This window comes from Pyrus communis, chromosome 13 (genome assembly GCF_041283825.1).
Source record: "Pyrus communis isolate YQ-2024b chromosome 13, ASM4128382v1, whole genome shotgun sequence".
Taxonomy (NCBI): Eukaryota; Viridiplantae; Streptophyta; class Magnoliopsida; order Rosales; family Rosaceae; genus Pyrus; species Pyrus communis.
In genome coordinates this window covers 8,318,703-8,341,407 of record NC_142577.1, presented here as the reverse complement: position 1 = coordinate 8,341,407, position 22,705 = coordinate 8,318,703, and the positions used below count along the sequence as shown (strand labels likewise).

General features: G+C 38.6%; 1 non-coding gene across 1 annotated transcript; it reads left to right on the top strand.

Moving 5' to 3' along the window:
- The first annotated feature begins 16,620 nt into the window (after positions 1–16,620).
- Positions 16,621–16,731, top strand: LOC137727176 (small nucleolar RNA R71). The gene has a single exon (XR_011067746.2). It is a non-coding gene; the product is annotated as a small nucleolar RNA R71 (small nucleolar RNA).
- Positions 16,732–22,705: the final 5,974 nt, after the last annotated feature.

Genomic DNA, 22,705 nt, shown 5'->3' with positions numbered 1-22,705 from the left:
AACTCTTTTTCACTTCTTTTTTTCTTTTCTTTTCTTTTTTTTTTTGTTTTTTTTTTTCTAGCCGTGCCTATGGCACATAACTCACATCAATAATCCTTCCCCCACACTTATTTTCTGCAACACATTAATCAAAAGGAATTCATTCATGCTTACTATGCTTCAAGAACAAGGGTACGGATGGTCCTAATCTAGGCTAGGTGAGGATGATATGGGTTAACAAAGAACATGGCTAACACGGCTCAATGGGGTTAAACTTAAACATAAAATGAGTGAATGGCACACGGCTATTTGGTTTTTATGGTGGTCACTACACACTTCATCTTGAATATGTGTTTGCAATTCAATAACATGCTTTGAATGAAATGGGCATGAGTTCTAGCATTTGGACTAAATGATGAAACGCCCTCTAAGTAGTAACCAAGCAAAGACTAATGAGATCATGCAACGACTTTAGAAAACAATCATGCACAGATTTTAACTCTCCAAATAACGTTTAGGCTCAAGTCTCACAGGGATGTAGCGTTAGTTTGAGTTCATTCCTTCAAGCATGTTACAAAAACTAATTTTCCTTTGTGATTGCATGTGAATTCGTAAACTATAACTACAAACAAGCATAAACTAAAGAGTATATCAAACGTCCATCCATGTTTGTAACTTTCTTTAACCATCATGCAATTAAAAACCAAATCCTCATCATTGTGTTGGAAGGTAACCTACGACACAAACAAACACACAAAAACAACTCTTTTTGGGTTTTTCAAAACAATTTTTCAAATTTTTATGGGATTTTCGGATTTTTAAGTCAACACACACTAAAACACTCTGAAATGGCATAAAAACACTTAAAAACAGCAAGGAACAACATTGGAAGTTATGGGTGATAAAATCCCACGAATTTGCATCAACAACATTAGTTACCCCCCCCCCCCACCCTTAAATCAAACATTGTCCTCAATGTTTCAAGCCTAAAATCACACTAAACAAAAGCAAACACACAAACAGCAACTAGACACACTAATCATGGCAGAATGTAAATAACAAAGAGAAGAGGTTAGGGACGCAAATCTGGTTATGGAGTGTAAATGCCATCCTCTCCTTGGTGATTGCATGGGTTGCCTCCCACGAAGCGCTTGCTTTAACGTCGTGCAGCCGGACGATGGTATGCTTGATAGGAGCATATTCATGCGACTTAATTAGCTCGTTCTCGTGCATTTATGTTGTGTTTCCTTAGTTATTTTAGTGTTTAAAGTCACTTTTGTGTATTTTCAGATTATAAGGCCAAAGTGTGCAAGAAGATGCAAATTGGAGCCTTTTGGAGCAAAAGAGGAATGAATGAGTTGAAGACTTGAAGAAACGATGAATTCCTACTCCAACGATGAATTCCTACCAAAACGAGGATTCCTACTCAAACAAGGATTCCTACTTGAAGTAGGAAAGTTAACCCTAGGTTTCCCGTTTTGGTAACCTTTCCTAATCTTAAACGTCCGTATTTTCTAGCCACTTTGAAGGCCTTGTAGGCACTTTAGGACACAAAACAAAGGCCCTAGGCCACTTTAAAGCCTTAGCCGTGGCTCTTCCCTTCTCCCCTTCCCTAGCCGTGCAAGGGGGGGCATTTTTGTCCCCTTTTATGCACCTAAACCCTAACCCTTTTTCCTTGCAGCCACTCTCCCTTTTATTTCTGAAACTTAAACCTATTTCCCTTTCAATTAAACCCTAGCCGCACCTATTAATGAATTCCCTCTTTAATTTCTGATTTTATTTCCTAATTCTAGAGCCTTTGACTTAATTTTAATTATCAAAAATAAACTAGGGTTTGAATTTCTGAAACCCTAGGTTTTCCACCACCTAGCCGCACCCTATATTCTCTTCTTTGATTCATTCTTTTGAGTGGTCAGCCACAAAAGCATCTTAGCCGCAATTCCCATCCAAAAACCCTAAGCCTTCTAATTCCAATCTGAGCCGTACCCTTTATTTTCACCCTAGAGCCTATACTTTTGATTCATTCATCATCATCCACCCTAAGCTCTCTCAGCCGCAACCATCCATCCCATCCCCCCCCTTTGCCGCAGCCACCATCACCCAAAACCCTTCAATCCGTAGCTTCTCCCACCATTGCAGCTTCCCATACATCACCCACACCATTCCACACCTCCATACACCACCCACACCCCTTGCCGCACCACCACACCTCCCTAAATCCATCCCCAACCCAAAATAACATCCAAAAACCCCCTAAACCATCTCTGCCGCAGCAAGGAGAAGAAGAAAGAGGAGCTTAGACGCGCAGAAATTCAAGTGGATTCGTTGGGCGTTCTAGGTGTAATCAATGATAGGAGCATATTTATGCGACTTAATTGGCTTGTTCTCATGCATTTACGTTGTGTTTCTTTAGTTATTTTAGTCCTTTATGCCATTTTCGTGTGTTTGTAGGTCCAAAGGGCTAAAGGAGCAAGAAAGTGCATTTTGGTGCATTTTGGAGTAGTTTGGGGCATTAAATGGATTGCATATGCTTAAAGCCAAGTAGATGGACGAAATTGAAGACCAAAGGAGGCTAGGAATAAATAAAGGGATGAAGAAATGAAAATGAAGAACAAAGAGTTCACATTCATCGCCAACACAACCATGCATCCACACATTCTTTCTCCATCATTGCCGTGCATAACCCACCTTCATTCCAGCCATTCCACATGCATTCATCATGATAACCTAGCTGTCATTCCACTCCTTTGTGCCGTGCATTATTCCCCCTACATTCCACCTAATCCACATGCTTTCCCAACAATATAATTAAGCCAACACATGCACCCATCACCCAACAATCCCCTTTGCCGTGCATTACTCCATCAATTCCAGCCACATTCCACATGCATAACCAACCTAGCTGTCAAAGTGATAGGAGCATATTTATGCACCTTAGTTTAGCTTGTCTTGTGCATTTAAAGTGTTTTTCCTTAGTAAAGTAGTCTTTTAAGCTAGTTTTATGTATTTTCAGGATTTAAGGGCAAAGTATGCAAAAGGATGCATTTTGGAGCAAAATTGGGCTTGGAATGGATAGCATATGCTTGGAGCAAAAGGAATGGACGAAATTGAAAGCATTCACTCTTCATAATTCACTCACATGCTCTCCCATCATCATTCCACACCTCCATTGCAGCCACCAACCAACCTAGCTGTCACCCACATGCTCTCCCATCATCATTCCCTCTTTAACCCATTCAGCCACATGTACTTTGCCTTTAATCATTCACCCTAGCTGTCACTCCCATGCTCTCCCATTAATTAATTCAAGTCCATATCTGATTTCCCTAGGGTTCTAAGTGCCTATATATACTCATATTAACCCCTAGATCAGAGCACCACCTCTCATACACATTCATTCACGCCAGAAATTCATTCCCTCTCTCTAACACAGCCATACTTCACCATTCTTCATATTTTCTGCCCAAAAACACTCCTTGCCTTCCCCTACATCCATCCCTACCCTAAACACATCATTCTACATCATCCATAATCATCAAACTATCCTTAGACCTTGTGCTACAACGAAGAGGAAGATAAGAGGGCCTAAACGTTCATACAATTCAAGTTTGAGTTGTTGGAATGTTTAGGTGTTTCTTTGATTCTCTTTGTTTTGTATCATGAGGAACTAAACCCCCCCTTGGCTAGGGGGGGATTCGAAGTATATGTTTATGCTTGCATTTTGATTTGATTACTTCTAATTGCGTTTCATAAGTTGTGGATTCAATTTGTTTAACCGTTTGATTGATAACTTATTTATGTATGTTTATTGAGAGTGCACACTTAATTTTCACGCATGAATATGACGCTAGAATATAAGTGAGTTTCACCTAATAGTTACGAACTTATATTCACAAGTAGTGGAGGTTGCTTATAAACAATCGCGTTAAACGAATTCTTGGCATAAGTTTCATGCAATCATAGTAACGAATGCCTCGTCAACACTTATAGTTTTCATGATGCTTAATGATTCTTGCTTGTATCTCTATTATGCAATTCATGTAGGGAACTTGTGAGGAATGCTTTGGGTTGTCGTATGCAATCATCCAATTCATTAACTTAAGGAAAACTTGACGGTTAATTTAAGCGGACCTAATTAACCCGGGGTGATGAGTTTCATAATTTATTGAAATGCAATTAGAAATCATTTTATTATGCAAGTGTAACATGTGTGGAGATGAACCCCTTGGCTAGCATCCATTCATTCCATTTCATCAATTTCATATTTACATTCTGTCTAGTTTATTAACTTGTTTCGTTATTTAAATTATCGTCAAAACAAAACCCCCCTTTACTTTCTTGTTCTATAGTGTTTAGAATCTGTTTAATTTGTGTTTTAAAGTGTTTTGAATCAACCTATAATCTTAAATTCGTCCAAATTTGTGTTTAAGGTCAGAAACTGCCTAGTTAGTGTTTTTAGGCAGTTTTGAGTCTTTTGAACCTGTTTTGAGTCCTTTGAGTCTTTGTATTGTCCAAATTAGTTAGAAAGTGTTTAAGTTTGTGTTTATAAGTGTTTTGATTCAATTTGTTATACAAATTCGTCCAAATTCACCAAAGTGCTCAAAACTGCCCAGAAAGTGTTTTTAAGGCAGTTTTGAGTGTTTTGGGTGATGTTTGAGTCTTTTGGTTTGTTTTAGTGTTTTAAAGTTTAGTTTTGCATTCTTTGAGTCTAGTATAGTGTTTTATATTGTGTTTTTACGTTTTTGAGTCAAATCCAAGTGATTAACAATCCCTCCTAATCCCCGGTCCAGAACGATCCCTACTTACATACTTACTACAATTGTCAAAAAGAGGGTTTAATTTGTGTGCGTATAATTCTCGCATCACAAAGCACATGCACATTCACCCTAATCACTCACATACACAACCTTCCATCATTCCTACCCATGCCGTGCACTCCCATCCACATTTCCAGCTTTCCTCCTTCCATTCCACATGCATTTCCAACCTAGCAACACCCCTTTAATCATTCAACCTAGCTGTCATGTTCCCTCTTTTAATCATTCATCTACCTATAAATAAGCATCCATTGCAGCCACAAAAGGGGGATTCTCATTCACTCTTCCATATTCAGAAATTCACCAAAAAGAACCCTTGGTGCCGTGCCTTGAGGCATCATTCCCTACTAATCCAAACACCATAAAAAACATCCCCCTTTAGCCGTGCCCATTTCCACCATTCCAGAAATTCATACACACTTCACACCATCACACAACCATTCCTTAGACCTTGTGCAGCAACAAAGAGGAAGAGAAGAGGGCCTAAACGTTCATACAATTCAAGTTTGAGTTGTTGGAATGTTTAGGTGTTTCTTTTCCTTTGATTTCAATGTTTAATTTCAATTCTCTTTGTTTTGTACGTATGAGGAACTAAACCCCCCCTTGGCTAGGGGGGGATTCGAAATATATGTTTATGCTTGCAATATGATTTGATTACTTCTAATTACGTTTCATAAGTTGTGAATTCAATTTGTTTAACTGTTTGATTGATAACTTATTTATGTATGTTTATTGAGAGTGCACGCTTAATTTTCATGCATGAATATGACGCTAGAATATAAGTGAGTTTCACCTAATAGTTATGAACTTATATTCACAAGTAGTGGAGGTTGCTTATAAACAATCGCGTTAAATGAATTCTTGGCAAGAGTATCATGCATTCATAGTTACAATTGCCTCGTCAACACTTATAATTTTCATAGAGCACAATGATCTCTCATTGTATCTCTTCTATGCATTCATGTTAAGAACCATTGGAGAATGATTTGAATTGTCGCATGCATCATCCAATTCAATAACATAAGGAAAATTTGAGAGTTAATTAGTGCATCACGGTTAACTTGGGGTGTTGAGCATCATGGTTTATTGAAAAGCAATTGGAAATCGTTTTATATGCAAGTGTAACATGTGTGGAGATGAACCCCTTAGCTAGCCATCCCATCCATTCTATTCCATCAAATTCGTTTTACAATCTGTTTTGTTTCCAAGTTTCTGTTTTAATTTCAATTTCATCCAAAACCAATCCCCCTTTACTGTATTGTCCAAATTAGTTAGAAAGTGTCTTAGTTTGTGTTTATAAGTGTTTTGATTCAATTTGTTGCACAAATTCGTCCAAATTCACCAAGGTGCTCAAAACTGCCCAGAAAGTGTTTTTAAGGCAGTTTTGAGTGTTTTGGGTGATGTTTGAGTCTTTTGGTTTGTTTTAGTGTTTTAAGCGTTTAGTTTCGCATTCTTTGAGTCTAGTTTAGTGTTGTAAACTTTATTTTACATTTTTGAGTCAGTTTCCAAGTGATTTGCAATCCCTCCTAATCCCCGGTTAAGAACGATCCCTGTTGATTGACATGTTTAATTCCTTCCTGATGCTAGAATATGTTTTAGTATAATGGCACAAGCAAGGGTGTCGAATCCACAGGGACTAATTGGACCTATGTAATTACTTGTTTTGCAAGAACTCTATGAAATGAATCAAACTAATCAAAATAGGCAGATTTGTTGTTGTAACTTGAAAGCATAAGAAAATGAAGTAAACACAAATAAATGAATCAACAACTAATAAAATGGGATAGTACCAATGGAAATGAAGCTAGGGATTCGGTTTCACCATTGCTCAACTAAGTCCATGTTTGTTAAGTTAGTTTATACTCATTCATCTACCTATTTCTTGAGTTTGTTTCACTTGGATATGATCAACCATATGATGTGTGGATTTGATCAAATGTCTCTAATCATGAACCTAATTGTGATGTGCAACTTTGGTTCCTAATCAGAAGTATGTAGTGCACAAGAAACTTTCATAAAACCAAAGGGAACACTCGGCAGGATGTTTGCCAAACATTCCCTTCATTCATTCACAAATCCACCAAGATTAGGCATGATGTATGCTTTAATCTTGGCTAAATAACCTGTGGTTAATTCAAATGGTGATCAAGCATACAAATCAACTCACAAATTCACAATTATATCAGAGAATGAAACAAGAATTAGATGGACAAACTGAGCGTTCTAACTTGATTACATGGCAAACTTTGCAAGGCTACATCGAATCCCTAGGGAGGGCTTAGTTACACTTCATGTTTACAAAAGATTTGACATAAAAATATAAAACATGAATGAACATAGAATTAATAAGAAGAAACCCTTGAAGCAAAACTGATGTTGAATTCCTTGAAGAGTGCCTTCGGTGTTGGTTCTCCAAGTGTGGTGTAAATGAAGGTAGAATGGTTTCTGCACTTGGGAGAACAAATGGACAGAGATGGAGTGAAATGGAGTGGTTTTGCGTGTGTAAAGGAATGAATGAAGAACCCCTTGATGTGTGAAGTGTGCCTAGTTTTATAGGAAAGAATGTGGCTGCCAACATTCAGATTGGATCTCAATCTGCACAAGTGAGATGGAAGAGCATAAAATGAGCTGGAATGGATGGGTTTCTGAGGTAGTGGACGCACGGCACTAGGGAAGTATGCATGCATTTGGCTATTTTAGTTGAATCATGCATGTGTATTGGCTGCAAAGCTGAAATGACACCCTGGAAAGGGTATCAAAGTGCACGGCATAGACAAGGAGGAGCTGGAATCGCATGGAATGATGGGATGAATGGATTTCTGGAATGATGGGTGCAAGGAATGGACATGATCTGCATGTATGTGGATTATTTAATCAAAGATACATGTGCAATGTCTGCAACAAGGGAGTGGACATCTGCAAAGGTGAATTGGACCACCTGAAATTGTTTGTACAAATCTGGAAAGGGGAAGAAAGCACACGGCATGGACAAAGGGGAAATGTGCAAGCATGTGGATTTCTGCAAAGATGAAATGGAGAAAGGTAATGGAATGCACGGCCATGATTGTGTTTGTTGGTGAGAATATGGTTGAATGAATTAAGTAATGGAATTGCATGTTCTTGGTGCAAAAGGGAGCTGGACAAGTAGTGGAATGCACGGCACAAGGTGTGAGGAATCTGATTTGGTGCTCGAAGTGCATAAAATGATGGGATGACATGGGAACGCACGGCCAAGGTTGTGAACATGCATGTGAATGCATGTTTTGGTGTTGGAACCACATAGCTGACTTCAATGTTTTTGCCTTGTTTAGAATCACCCAATATGGCCGAATTGCATCTCTTAACACTTCACATCTTTTCTGGAATGTTTTTACTTCATTTGCCTTCCCATTGATCCAAATTCACACTTGGCTGCACACTAACACCAAATAATGTAAAATGCAACTAGTTTAATCCAAAACAATCACAAAGACGCCAAATAAGGAAGATATAAATGCATGCAAAATGTGACTTATCAAATACCCCCAAACCTGGTTTTTGCTAGTCCTCGAGCAAACTTAAAACTAAAACACACAAAACACAACATCTAACTAAACCACTTTCGCTGGCCAAACGATTGCACTGAGCATGTGCAACAAGGCTTTGAACCCCTAGGTGTCCCTAGTTGCAGGAGTTGTGTCTCCTGAGGGTTTACAGTGATGACACCCACAAACATTTACAAAAACTGCAAGCAATTTGGCCAATACATGCTTTAAACAAACTAATAAGAACCAATGAAGATTTTGTCATACATTCAACTCAAAAGTTTGCCACTTCAAAGAATCGTATCAATTGTAAAGTATAAAGATATTTCTCCATGTCTTACAACTTCAAAGTCACCATACCCAAATGCTTAAGATAGAATTCGCCTCAACTCTACTCCTCACAGCTTCCACTCAAGTTCTCACTCAGATCTTAAGGTTTAGTCTCTCAACAACATATATGAGTGAAATTGTGTAAAGGGAATCAAAATTCTCACATATGAAATCTGAAATGGAAGCACAGTTTCTGAGTAGATCTCATGAAATGAATCAAATGCTAAGAATATAGATAACACACACACTTACCATCACCCATGAATACATCCTCAATGATCAGCTAGGTCTTTCTCAAGATTGTAATGCAAAGCTTAGGGTATAGGTTACGAAAGAAGTGATATGAAATACTAGAGTTTGGGGCATACCAAAGTGTCCTTGAGGATCATGCTCTTCACTTGCGTTTGCTTTCTTTCTTCTTTGTTTTTGGCATCCAGGCCCTATGTCTTATAATGAGTAGATTTGGAACTTGTATCCACTTTAATTCTCTTTTTTTTTTTTTTTTTTTTTTTTATAACTTTATTTTTAGAAACATCTTCAACATAGGTGCCCTCGGTACATGCCACAATCTTGTTCCAAAGCTCAATCTATCCTTAGTCTTCATTACATTGGTATTCCCCAAACTATAAGGTATGGCTTGTAATGGGCTAGAATGGGTAGATTATGGTGTGGGTGATGAAAGAATTAGGCTAAAGTGTTTGGCTGCAACAAGGGTGAATGGAGCACACAAATGGGTAGGATTTAAGCCTTTTAGTAGTTAAAACATGCATAGCCTAACATCATCTCATTGAGTTCATTCATGAATGATACTAAACACATGGTATCTGCAAGGGAGAGTGATTCTTAGTATCCAAACAAAATAGAAGTAATGAGATCATTTAAAGTGAAATTGAAAGAAAAAGATAGGAGTAGAAACACTTTAAACCCTCTCAAAGAAGCAATTAGGCTCAAAATAACTCACTAGGGTAGTCTCCACTATTCTTCTTCCAGAATTTAAGTATGGTACCTCTATCATCATAATTCCAAGAGTTACAGCTTTATACATGACAACAAGATGCAACACTTTTTCATAGCAACCCAATCGTTTGTTTTCAAACATAGCCCTCATATACATTCATATTAGCAAGCAAAAACACACTTAACCCAAACAAAAACACAAAAACAAACAACAAAACACAAACCTTCCATCCCACACCCCCAAACCTAACCTAAGCATTGTCCTCAATGCTTAAAATTGTATGCAAAGTAAATAGGCAAAGAATATGGAATGGAAATAACATAAACACAAAATAAGGAAAGAACACAAACCACACTAGGTTGCCTCCTAGCAAGCGCTTTATTTAATGTCTAGGCAAGACATGGTAGCTTGTTCATGGTGTTGTAAACTCAAGAAAATCTACAACTTGATACACTGGCTCTTCATCCACTTTCTCCAAATATGGTTTCAATCGCTGCCCATTGACTTTAAAAGAGGTGCCATTCTTCATGTTCTCTATCTCCACAGCTCCGTGGGGAAATGTTTGTAACACTTTGAATGGTCCCACCCACCTAGACTTCAATTTACCTGGAAAAAGTCTCAAACGTGAGTCATACAAAAGTACTTTCATACCTTGGTGAAACTCCTTCCTTAGGATGGCCTTGTCATGATAGAGCTTAGTCTGTTCCTTGTAGATTTTGGCATTCTCATATGCCTCATTTCTAAGTTCTTCCAACTCATTAAGTTGGAGCTTCCTTGCTATTCCAGCATCCTTGTAATCAAAGTTGAACTTCTTGATGGCCCAATATGCACGGTGTTCAAGCTCCATTGGCAAATGACAAGCTTTCCCAAACACAAGGCGATAAGGACTCATGCCAATGGGGGTCTTGTATGCTGTTCTATATGCCCATAGTGCATCATTCAACCTCAATGACCAATCCTTCCTTGTAGGGCTCACAGTCTTCATCAAAATGTTCTTGATCTCCCTATTGCTAATCTCCACTTGTCCTGAGGTTTGAGGATGGTATGGGGTTGCCACTTTGTGGTTGATGTTGTACTTCTTCATCAAGGATTCAAAGGGCTTGTTGCAGAAATGGCTGCCACCATCACTAATAATAGCTCTTGGGGTTCCAAACCTACAAAAAATCACATCTTTAAGAAAATTCAAAACAACCTTATGATCATTAGTTCTTGTAGCAATGGCTTCAACCCATTTGGATACATAATCTACTGCCACTAATATGTATAAGTGGCCAAAAGAGGATGGAAATGGTCCCATGAAATCGATTCCCCAAACATCAAAGAGCTCCACCACCAAAATGTTGTTCAATGGCATCTCATTTCTTCGGCTAATGTTCCCCATTTTCTGGCACCTATCACACTTAGAATAAAAATCAAAAGCATCTTTGAATAAAGTAGGCCAAAAGAAACCAGATTGTAAAACCTTTAGAGATGTCTTTTTGGCACCAAAATGTCCTCCACATGCCAATGTATGGCTAAATGTTAGGATGCTTTGTTGCTCACTCTCTAGGACACATCTCCTAATGATTTGATCAGGGCAATATTTAAACAAATATGGTTCGTCCCAAACGTAGTGCTTTACCATGGCAAGGAACTTCTTTCTTTCCTGAAAAGAAAGGTCATTTCTCATTATACCACAAGCAAGATAATTAACAAAATCTGCATACCATGGTTCTTTTTCTTGAACAACAAGGAGTTGTTCATCTGGAAATGATTCATTTAGGGGCAAAGGTTGTCCAACTCCATGGTTTTCATTAAGCCTGGACAAATGGTCAGCCACAACATTATCACTGCCCTTCTTATCTCGAATTTCCAAGTCAAACTCTTGTAGTAAGAGTATCCATCTAATCAAGCGTGGTTTAGCATCCTTCTTTGTCATCAAGTACCTAAGGGCTGCATGATCAGAAAACACAATAACTTTAGATCCCACAAGATATGACCTAAACTTTTCTAAGGCAAAAACAACAGCAAGCAACTCCTTTTCAGTTGTGGAATAGTTAAGTTGAGCATCATGCAGAGTCCGGCTTGCATAGTAGATCACATGTGGAAGCTTGTTCACCCTTTGCCCTAAAACTGCACCAATAGCATAGTCAGAGGCATCACACATTAATTCAAAAGGTAACGACCAATCTGGTGCCATAATAATAGGGGCCGAGGTTAGTTCATATTTCAAAGTATTGAATGCATCCATACAAGCCTTATCAAAATGAAATACAACATCTTTAGCTAACAGATTGCATAATGGACGAGTGATCATTGAAAAGTTCTTAATGAAACGACGATAAAAACCCGCATGGCCCAAAAAACTTCTTACTCCCTTCACAGTGGTGGGGGCTACCATATTGGTGATGACGTCAATTTTGGCTTTGTCCACCTCCATTCCTTTGCTAGAGATTACATGTCCCAACACAATTCCTTGTTTCACCATAAACTGGCACTTTTCCCAATTGAGAACCAAATTTGTTTCCTGACATCTTTGAAGTACTAAAGAGAGATGGTTAAGACATTCATCAAAAGAGGAACCAAACACTGAGAAGTCATCCATAAATACCTCAATGAATCTTTCTACCATGTCAGAAAAGATGGCCAACATGCATCTTTGGAATGTTGCTGGAGCATTGCAAAGTCCAAAAGGCATTCTCCTATATGCAAATGTGCCAAAGGGGCAAGTAAAGGTTGTTTTCTCTTGATCCTCCGGAGCGATTGCAATTTGATTGTAACCTGAGTATCCATCCAGAAAACAATAATGTGAGTAACCTGCCAATCTCTCAAGCATTTGATCTATGAAAGGCATAGGAAAGTAATCTTTTCTAGTGCTAGAATTCAACTTCCTGTAATCGGTGCAAACACGCCAACTGGCCGTGGGCTTTGTGGGCACAAGCTCATTGTTTTCATTCCTCATCACAGTGATTCCCACCTTCTTAGGCACCACCTAAATAGCACTCACCCATTTGCTATCAGAAATGGGATATATGATCCCCACATCTAACAATTTCAACACCTCATTCCTAACAACCTCCTTCATGTGTGGATTGAGTCTTCTTTGTGGCTCACGGGTTGACTTTGCCCCTTCCTCCAAAAGAATCCTATGCATGCACATGGTAGGGCTTATTCCCTTGATATCTGCAATAGACCAACCAAAAACTGATTTGAACTCTTTTAACACCCTAATTAGTTTATCTTCTTCATTTGGGGTGAGATCAGAAGCTATGATAATTGGAAGAGTTTCAAATTCAGCTAGATATGCATATTTTAGATGTGGTGGAAGTGGTTTAAGTTCAAGTTTTGGTGCCTTAACAGTGGAAGGAGTTAGATGTGACATTGATGGTTCTAAAGGCTCTAAAAGAGGTGAAACATTCAAAGGATACAATGCTAATGCTTCCAAGGCAGCTACTTCTTCCATGAGTGCATCTTCTTCATCAAACTCATCTTGAGATTGACTCAAAACAGTTTGTAATGGTTCATTCGATTGTGCCTGCAAGAACTTAGAGAATACCAATGAATCAAGCACATCAATGGCATAACAATCAAGAGATGAAGAAGGATGAGAAAGAGATTCAAACACTTTGAACTAAACTGTCTCTCCTAACACTGTCATAGTGAGGAGTCCATTTTGCACATCAATGATTGTCTTGGCCGTGGCCATGAAAGGTCTCCCAAGCAATATAGGCAACTCACGATCATGTATAGGAGCTTCTTCCATGTCCAACACTACAAAATCTGCAGGCAAGATTAGTTTATCAACTTGAACTAGAATGTCTTCTACTATACCTCTTGGATATTTCACGGATCTGTCTGCAAGTTGTAATGAAATGGTGGTGGCTTTCAAATCTCCCAAACCTAGTTGAAGGTACACGGAATAAGGCATTAAATTGATGCTAGCACCCAAATCAAGCATAGCCTTCTCTACTTTCTTGTCCCCTATGGTGATGTTGATAGAGAAACTTCCTGGATCCTTGAGCTTTGGTGGAAGTTTTCTTTGCAAAACTGCACTCACATTCTCAGACACCACAACCTTCTCATGTGGTCCATACTTCCTTTTGTAGCTGTTTAACTCCTTGAAGAACTTCCCATATGCCGGCATGTTCCTAATGACATCAAGCAAAGGTAAGTTAACATTCACTTTGCTTAGTATATCAAAAATCTCCTTAAATGACTTATCCTGCTTGCTCTTGGCAAGTCTTCCAGGGAATGGTATTGGTGGAGTGTATGGTTTCTCGGCCTTGTGAAGATTTGGTGCTTTAAATGAGGAAGTAGCATGGCTTGGTTCCTCATTTGGTTTCTCATTGTCTCCTTGAGTAACACCTGCATTCACATGATCATATTCATTAGTAACTTCATTGCCAACTCTATTATCAATAACCTTACCACTTCTAAGTGTAGTGATTGCTTTGGCTTGCTCTTGGTTCCTTTGGAGTATCACGGGTTGGCTTGGAAACTTCCCAACCTCTCTTTGGTTCAAGGCATCTGCAATCTGCCCCAATTGTGTCTCCATTTTGGTTAGGGCTGCCGAATGTTGTTGGAGAGTGCTATTTGTGGAATGTTGGAATTGCAAGGTGTTTTGGGCTAACAATTTAACCGTATCCTCAAGGGTAGTGGCAGGTTTTGGTTGGAAATTTTGGAATTGATTGTTGTTCTTCCATGAAAGGTTGGGATGATCTCTCCAACTTGAGTTATATGTATTGGAATACTGATAAGTCACATTTTGCATGCATTTATATCTTCCTTATTTGGCGTCTTTGTGATTGTTTTGGATTAAACTAGTTGCATTTTACATTATTTGGTGTTAGTGTGCAGCCAAGTGTGAATTTGGGTCAATGGGAAGGCAAATGAAGTAAAAACATTCCAGAAAAGATGTGAAGTGTTAAGAGATGAAATTCGGCCATATTGGGTGATTCTAAACAAAGCAAAAACATGGAAGTCACCTATGTGGTTCCAACATCAAAACATGCATTCACATGCATGTCACAACCTTGGCCGTGTGTTCCCATATCATCCCATCATTTTATGCAATTCTAGCACCAAATCAGATTCCTCACAATCCCATTTCCATCACTTAATTCATTTCAGCCATTTTGACACCAACAAACACAAACATCCATTCCGTGCACTCCATTACATTTCTACACTTCATCTTTACAGAAATTCACATGCATTGTGATTAAACAAGTAACTCCTTGCAGCCATCATTTCAGAAATCCAACTCATCCCTTTGTCCATGCCGTGTGTTCTTCCCATTTCCAGATTTGTATAAACATTTTCTGGTGCTCCAATTCACCTTTGCAGGTTCCACTCACTTGTTGCAGCAAGGGCACATGCATTTTGATTAAACAAACCACATGCTTGCAGACCTTGTCCATGCCATGCGTCCACTACCTCAGAAACCCATCATTCCATCTGATTTATGCTCTGCCATCTGAGTTAAACAAATGCAAGATCCAATCTGATTGTTGGAGACACATTCTTTTCCATAAAACAAGTCTCATTTGACATAACAGGGGGTCCGCAAGTTTTATGATTGATTCAGTCCATTACACACTTAACCTCTCCCATTTCGCTCCATTTTTCTGTCCATTTCTGTCCTAAGGGCAGAAACCATCCAAACCAAACCAATCTACTTCATCCGCACCACATTTGGAGAAGCAACACCAAGGAACTCTTCAAGGACTTCAACATCAGTTTTGCTTCAAGGGTTCATTCTTATCAATTCTATGTTCATTCATGTTTTATACTTTTATGTCAAATCTTTTGTAGACATGAATTGTAACTAAGCTTCCTCTAGGGATTCGATGTAACCTTGCAAAGTTTGCCATGTAATTAAGTTAGAATGCTCAGTTTGTCCATCTATTTCTTGTTTCATTCTCTGATTTAATGGTGACTTAGTGTGTTGATTTTAATGTTTGATCATCATTTGAATTAATCACAAAGGTGTGTAGCCAAGATTAGAACACACATCATGTATAATCTTGGTAGATATGTGAATGAATGAAGGGAATGTTTAGCACACATCCTGCCGAGTTAATCCCTTTAGTTTTATGAAAGTTTCTTGTGCATTACATACTCTTGATTATGAACCAAAGTTGCACATCACAATTAGGTTCATGATTAGAGACATTTGATCAAATCCACACATCATATGGTTGATCATGTCCAAGTGAAACAAACTCAAGAAATAGGTAGATGAATGAGTACAAACTAACTTAACAAACATGGACTTAGTTGAGCAATGGTGAAATCGAATCCCTAGCTTCATTTCCATTGATACTATCCCAATATATTAGTTGTTGATTCATTGGTTTGTGTTTATTTCATTTTCTTATGCTTTCAAGTTACAATAACAAATCTGTCTATTTAGACTAGTTTGATTCATTTCCAAATCTGCCTATTTAGACTAGTTTGATTCAATTCTTAACATGCCTAGTTTGATTAGTTTGATTCATTTCTTAGAGTTCTAGCAAAACAAGTAATTACATAGGTCCAATTAGTCCCTGTGGATTCGACACCCTTGCTTGTGCCATTATACTAAATATATTCTAGCATTAGGAAGGAAATATACATCAACAAATACACATCATTCCTTGGCCTTTGATTGTAAGAATTCATGAGGTTCACTTGTTCTTGAACATACTCGGGGTAAGCTTCCCTAGATGGACATTGGTGAGTAGGATGGCTTGGTATGTTGCAAATGGCACACACTTCATTTGCTTTTGGCACCATGTTGAGCACGGATTCAATCTTCCTTTCTAGGTTAGCTACCTGCAACAAAAGCTCATGATTAGAACTTGTTTCATAGACTCCAACTTTCTTACCCCTTAAATCTTTGTGTTGAGCATTAGACCCCAACATCTCATAAATGTTATATGACTCTTGAGCATTCTTTTTCTTCAATGCTCCACCTGCTGCATTATCAACAGTTGATTGACATGTTTGGGTTAGTCCATCATAGAAAATTTGCATTTGTAAGTGAAAAGGTAACCCATGGTGTGGACATTGCAACAAGAGGCCTTTAAAACGCTCCCAACACTCATTGAAAGGTTCTCCATCATCTTGTTTGAAATTGAAGATTTGTCCCCTTAATGTGGCTGTCTTTTGAGTGGAAAAGAACTTCTCCAAGAACTTTTTAGCCACGGCATCCCATGTAGTGAGGGAACCTGGTGTTAGAGTCATCAACCAACTCTTGGCCCTATCTTTCAAGGTGTAAGGAAACACTCTCATCCTCAAATTTGCTTCACTTACTCCCTGCAAAGGTAAACCACTCACAACATTGTAAAACTCTTTAATATGAGCTAAAGGGTCTTCATTAGGTAAGCCATAAAAAGAGGGAAACATATGGAAATGTGAAGATTTAAGATCATAGTTTCTAGCTTCGGTGGGTAGCAAGATGCATGAAGGTGAATTTGGTATGATTGGTTGAGCAAAGTCCTCCAAAGCTCGAAGTTCATCTTGGTTGCCCGCCATCTCTTCTTCTCTTTCCCAATTAAATTGCTCAGATCCTTTACTTGTTGAACTAGGTGAATTCCCTTCCTCTTCCTCACGGATAATGGATGAACTTGATGGAACAAAGTTGTCCAAAGTGTGGCCCTTTAACCGTTCAATTCTTTGGCCTAACTCAACAAGTCTATTTGACATATACTACCTGAAACAAAGTAACACAAGTTTGAATGAAAATCAAGAATCTACCTACAATGAAAAGAACAAAGTTTAAATAACAATCAACAATGAAAAGAACAAAGTTTAAATAGCAAACAAGCAATTACAAGGGACTGAAATCAGTCCCCGGCAACGGCGCCATTTTTGTTGATGTATATGTTTAATTCCTTCCTGATGCTAGAATATGTTTTAGTATAATGGCACAAGCAAGGGTGTCGAATCCACAGGGACTAATTGGACCTATGTAATTACTTGTTTTGCAAGAACTCTATGAAATGAATCAAACTAATCAAAATAGGCAGATTTGTTGTTGTAACTTGAAAGCATAAGAAAATGAAGTAAACACAAATAAATGAATCAACAACTAATAAAATGGGATAGTACCAATGGAAATGAAGCTAGGGATTCGGTTTCACCATTGCTCAACTAAGTCCATGTTTGTTAAGTTAGTTTATACTCATTCATCTACCTATTTCTTGAGTTTGTTTCACTTGGATATGATCAACCATATGATGTGTGGATTTGATCAAATGTCTCTAATCATGAACCTAATTGTGATGTGCAACTTTGGTTCCTAATCAGAAGTATGTAGTGCACAAGAAACTTTCATAAAACCAAAGGGAACACTCGGCAGGATGTTTGCCAAACATTCCCTTCATTCATTCACAAATCCACCAAGATTAGGCATGATGTATGCTTTAATCTTGGCTAAATAACCTGTGGTTAATTCAAATGGTGATCAAGCATACAAATCAACTCACAAATTCACAATTATATCAGAGAATGAAACAAGAATTAGATGGACAAACTGAGCGTTCTAACTTGATTACATGGCAAACTTTGCAAGGCTACATCGAATCCCTAGGGAGGGCTTAGTTACACTTCATGTTTACAAAAGATTTGACATAAAAATATAAAACATGAATGAACATAGAATTAATAAGAAGAAACCCTTGAAGCAAAACTGATGTTGAATTCCTTGAAGAGTGCCTTCGGTGTTGGTTCTCCAAGTGTGGTGTAAATGAAGGTAGAATGGTTTCTGCACTTGGGAGAACAAATGGACAGAGATGGAGTGAAATGGAGTGGTTTTGCGTGTGTAAAGGACTGAATGAAGAACCCCTTGATGTGTGAAGTGTGCCTAGTTTTATAGGAAAGAATGTGGCTGCCAACATTCAGATTGGATCTCAATCTGCACAAGTGAGATGGAAGAGCATAAAATGAGCTGGAATGGATGGGTTTCTGAGGTAGTGGACGCACGGCACTAGGGAAGTATGCATGCATTTGGCTATTTTAGTTGAATCATGCATGTGTATTGGCTGCAAAGCTGAAATGACACCCTGGAAAGGGTATCAAAGTGCACGGCATAGACAAGGAGGAGCTGGAATCGCATGGAATGATGGGATGAATGGATTTCTGGAATGATGGGTGCAAGGAATGGACATGATCTGCATGTATGTGGATTATTTAATCAAAGATACATGTGCAATGTCTGCAACAAGGGAGTGGACATCTGCAAAGGTGAATTGGACCACCTGAAATTGTTTGTACAAATCTGGAAAGGGGAAGAAAGCACACAGCATGGACAAAGGGGAAATGTGCAAGCATGTGGATTTCTGCAAAGATGAAATGGAGAAAGGTAATGGAATGCACGGCCATGATTGTGTTTGTTGGTGAGAATATGGTTGAATGAATTAAGTAATGGAATTGCATGTTCTTGGTGCAAAAGGGAGCTGGACAAGTAGTGGAATGCACGGCACAAGGTGTGAGGAATCTGATTTGGTGCTCGAAGTGCATAAAATGATGGGATGACATGGGAACGCACGGCCAAGGTTGTGAACATGCATGTGAATGCATGTTTTGGTGTTGGAACCACATAGCTGACTTCAATGTTTTTGCCTTGTTTAGAATCACCCAATATGGCCGAATTGCATCTCTTAACACTTCACATCTTTTCTGGAATGTTTTTACTTCATTTGCCTTCCCATTGATCCAAATTCACACTTGGCTGCACACTAACACCAAATAATGTAAAATGCAACTAGTTTAATCCAAAACAATCACAAAGACGCCAAATAAGGAAGATATAAATGCATGCAAAATGTGACTTATCAATCCCTACTTACATACTTACTACAATTGATAAAAAGAGGGTTTAATTTGTGTGCTTAACTATTTTCGCATCAATCAATCTTTTGTTCTTGATGTTTAATTTCAATTTTGTTTCTCTTTCTGTGAACATGAGAAGCTAAATCCCTAGTTAGCTAGGGGGTGATTCGAAACCATGTTTATGCTTGCAATATGAATTGATTACCTTTGGTTGGAATTTCATGAATTGTGGATTCAATTTGTTTAACTGCTTGATTGATAACTTATTTGTGTATGTTTATTGAGAGTGCACGCTTAATTTTCATGCATGAATATGACGCTAGAATATAAGTGAATTTCACCTAATAGTTATGAACTTATATTCACAAGTAGTGGAGGTTGCTTATAAACAATCGCGTTAAATGAATTCTTGGCACTAGTTTCATGCTCATCATAGTAACGAATGCCTCGTCAACACTTATAGTTTTCATGATGCTTAATGATCTTTGATTGTATCTTTATTGTGCTTTTCACATAAAGGACTTTTGGAGAATGTTTTGAATTGCGTATGCGCTGTCCCATCCAATTTATTAACTTAAGGAGAACTTGAAGGTTAATTTAAGCGGACCTAATTAACCCGGGGTGTTGAGTTTCATAATTTATCGAAAGACCAATTGAAAATCATTTTATATGCAAGTGTGACATGTGTGGAGAAGAACCTTCTAGCTATCATTCATCCATATTTTCATCAAATTCATATTTAAAATCTGTTTGAATTACATTTTGTGCATTTTATTTAATTTCGTCAAAAACTCAATCCCCCTTTACTTTAGTGTCCAATTTAGTTAGAAAGTGTCTTAGTTTGTGTTTCTAAGTATTTTGATTCAATTTATTACCCAAATTCGTCCAAAGTAGTCAAAGTGCTCAAAACTGCCCAGATTGTGTTTTTAAGGCAGTTTTGAGTGTTTTGGTGCTGTTTTGAGTCTTTTGATTTGTTTTAGTGTTTTAAGTGTTTAGTTTTGCATTCTTTGAGTCTAGTTTAGTGTTTTAACCTTTGTTTTACGTTTTTAAGTCAGTTTCCAAGTGATTTAGTAATCCCTCCTAATCCCCGGTTTAGAACGATCTCTACTTATACATATACTACAATTGTCACAAGAGGGTTTTAATTTGTGTGTTAAGTAATTTTCGCATCAATGCTCATTCCCCATTGGAGCCCACGGCATGGAGGTGGATGTCCTCCACAACCTGCCCTTCCACACTTTCATAATATGGCTCAATGAATGGGAGGGGATAGTGATCCTCCCTCATGGTGGTGTTTTGGTTCCGGAAGTCCATGTAAATGCTCCCACCACCTTTAAATCGGTTGGTCACCTGCACCACAGAAGGTAACAACTTATTATTTGAAATGGGAATTGAAATTGGGCTTGGCGACTTACAAACATATTGTAGCGAAGGCTCAAAATCGGCAGCCCTATCAACAATGTCACCATGGCTACTTTCGGCCATATTGGGTGGTTGTAGGGCAATCACTCCAAGTTCTTCTCCAATGGTGGTGCTTGATACATCCTTCGTGATAAGTGTGGATCCTTTCGGCCCTATGTCCTTATGCACATCTATGACAAAACAAGAATGACTATCGTTAGGATTCTTAATAGAGTCATAAACATTGAATTTAATTATATCACCACCAAACTCCATTGTTAGTGCTCCCTTGGCCACATCAATCTTTGTTTGGGCTGTTTTCATGAACGGACGGCCTAGCAAGAGTGGCAATGATGGAGCATGGCTCGAATCCTCCATTTCTAAGACATAAAAATCTGCAGGAAAGATGAGATGATTGACCTGCACTAAAACATCCTCAAGGACTCCCTTGGGATAAACATTAGAACGATCGGCCAATTGAATTATAATGCCATCTTGTTTTAACTCACCAAGGTTCATAGATGCATAAATGGAATATGGCATGGCATTAATAGAAGCACCTAAATCTAACATGCATTGTTCAAATCTAGTGTTTCCAATTATGCATGGGATAGTAAAGCTCCCTGGATCCTTACATTTTGGAGATAACTTTCGTTGCAAAACCGCGGATACATTTTCACTTACTTTCACAACTTCTTTGTTTGAAATTCTTTTCCTAGTTGTGCATAACTCTTTTAAAAACTTTGCATACCTGGGCACTTGCTTAATGGCATCAAGTAAAGGAATGTTTACTTGGACCTTCCTAAACGTCTCAAGAATGTCTTTCTCCTGCTCCTCCTTCTTTGTTTGCAAAAATCTCTGAGGAAAAGGAACATTGGGTGGAACGGGGTTAGAATTAATCAATTTTGAACCCAACTTACCTTTGGTGGCCGAATGGGATGAGTTGGATGCATTAGGGTGCCTAGGTAGTTGCGGCAAGGGTGTTTGTACCCTTGCCGTGGGCTTGCTTGCATCCTCCTCTTTATGTTGCAGCTTCCCTTCGTCATTAGGACCTGTTTTGGATGGTTTAGGACCTGCCCCAACTTCTTTTCCACTTCTCAAGATGATTGCATTGGCCGTTTCGAACCCTCCCTTTGGGTTTGGAATGGTTGAGCTGGGGAGCTTGCCTTGGTCTCGGAATTGCCCTACAAACTCTGCAATCTGCCCAATTTGTTTCTCCAATTGATCCACCCTTTTTTCTTGATTTTGCATTGCTTTGGCTTGATTCTCTTGCCCCTGAGACAAATTAGTTAGTAACTTAAGAAGTGTATCATTGTCTAGGGATGTACCTGATGCATTTGGGGTAGATTGTTGTGGAGCATGTGTGGGTGTGTATGGCTTAGTGAAGAAACCCGAGGGTTGTTGTCTGAAGCCTCCTTGTTGTGGTGGTTGTTGTCTGAAGCCTCCTTGTCTGAATATGGAAGAGTGTATGAATGGTGGTTTTTCTGATCTAGGGGTTAATATGAGTATATATAGGCACTTAGAACCCTAGGGAAATCAGATATGGACTTGAATTAATTAATGGGAGAGCATGGGAGTGACAGCTGGGGTGAATGATTAAAGGCAAAGTGCATGTGGCTGAATGGGTTAAAGAGGGAATGATGATGGGAGAGCATGTGGGTGACAGCTAGGTTGGTTGGTGGCTGCAATGGAGGTGTGGAATGATGATGGGAGAGCATGTGAGTGAATTATGAAGAGTGAATGCTTTCAATTTCGTCCATTCCTTTTGCTCCAAGCATATGCTATCCATTTCAAGCCCAATTTTGCTCCAAAATGCTCCAAAATGCATCCTTTTGCATACTTTGCCCTTAAATCCTGAAAATACATAAAACTAGCTTAAAAGACTACTTTACTAAGGAAAA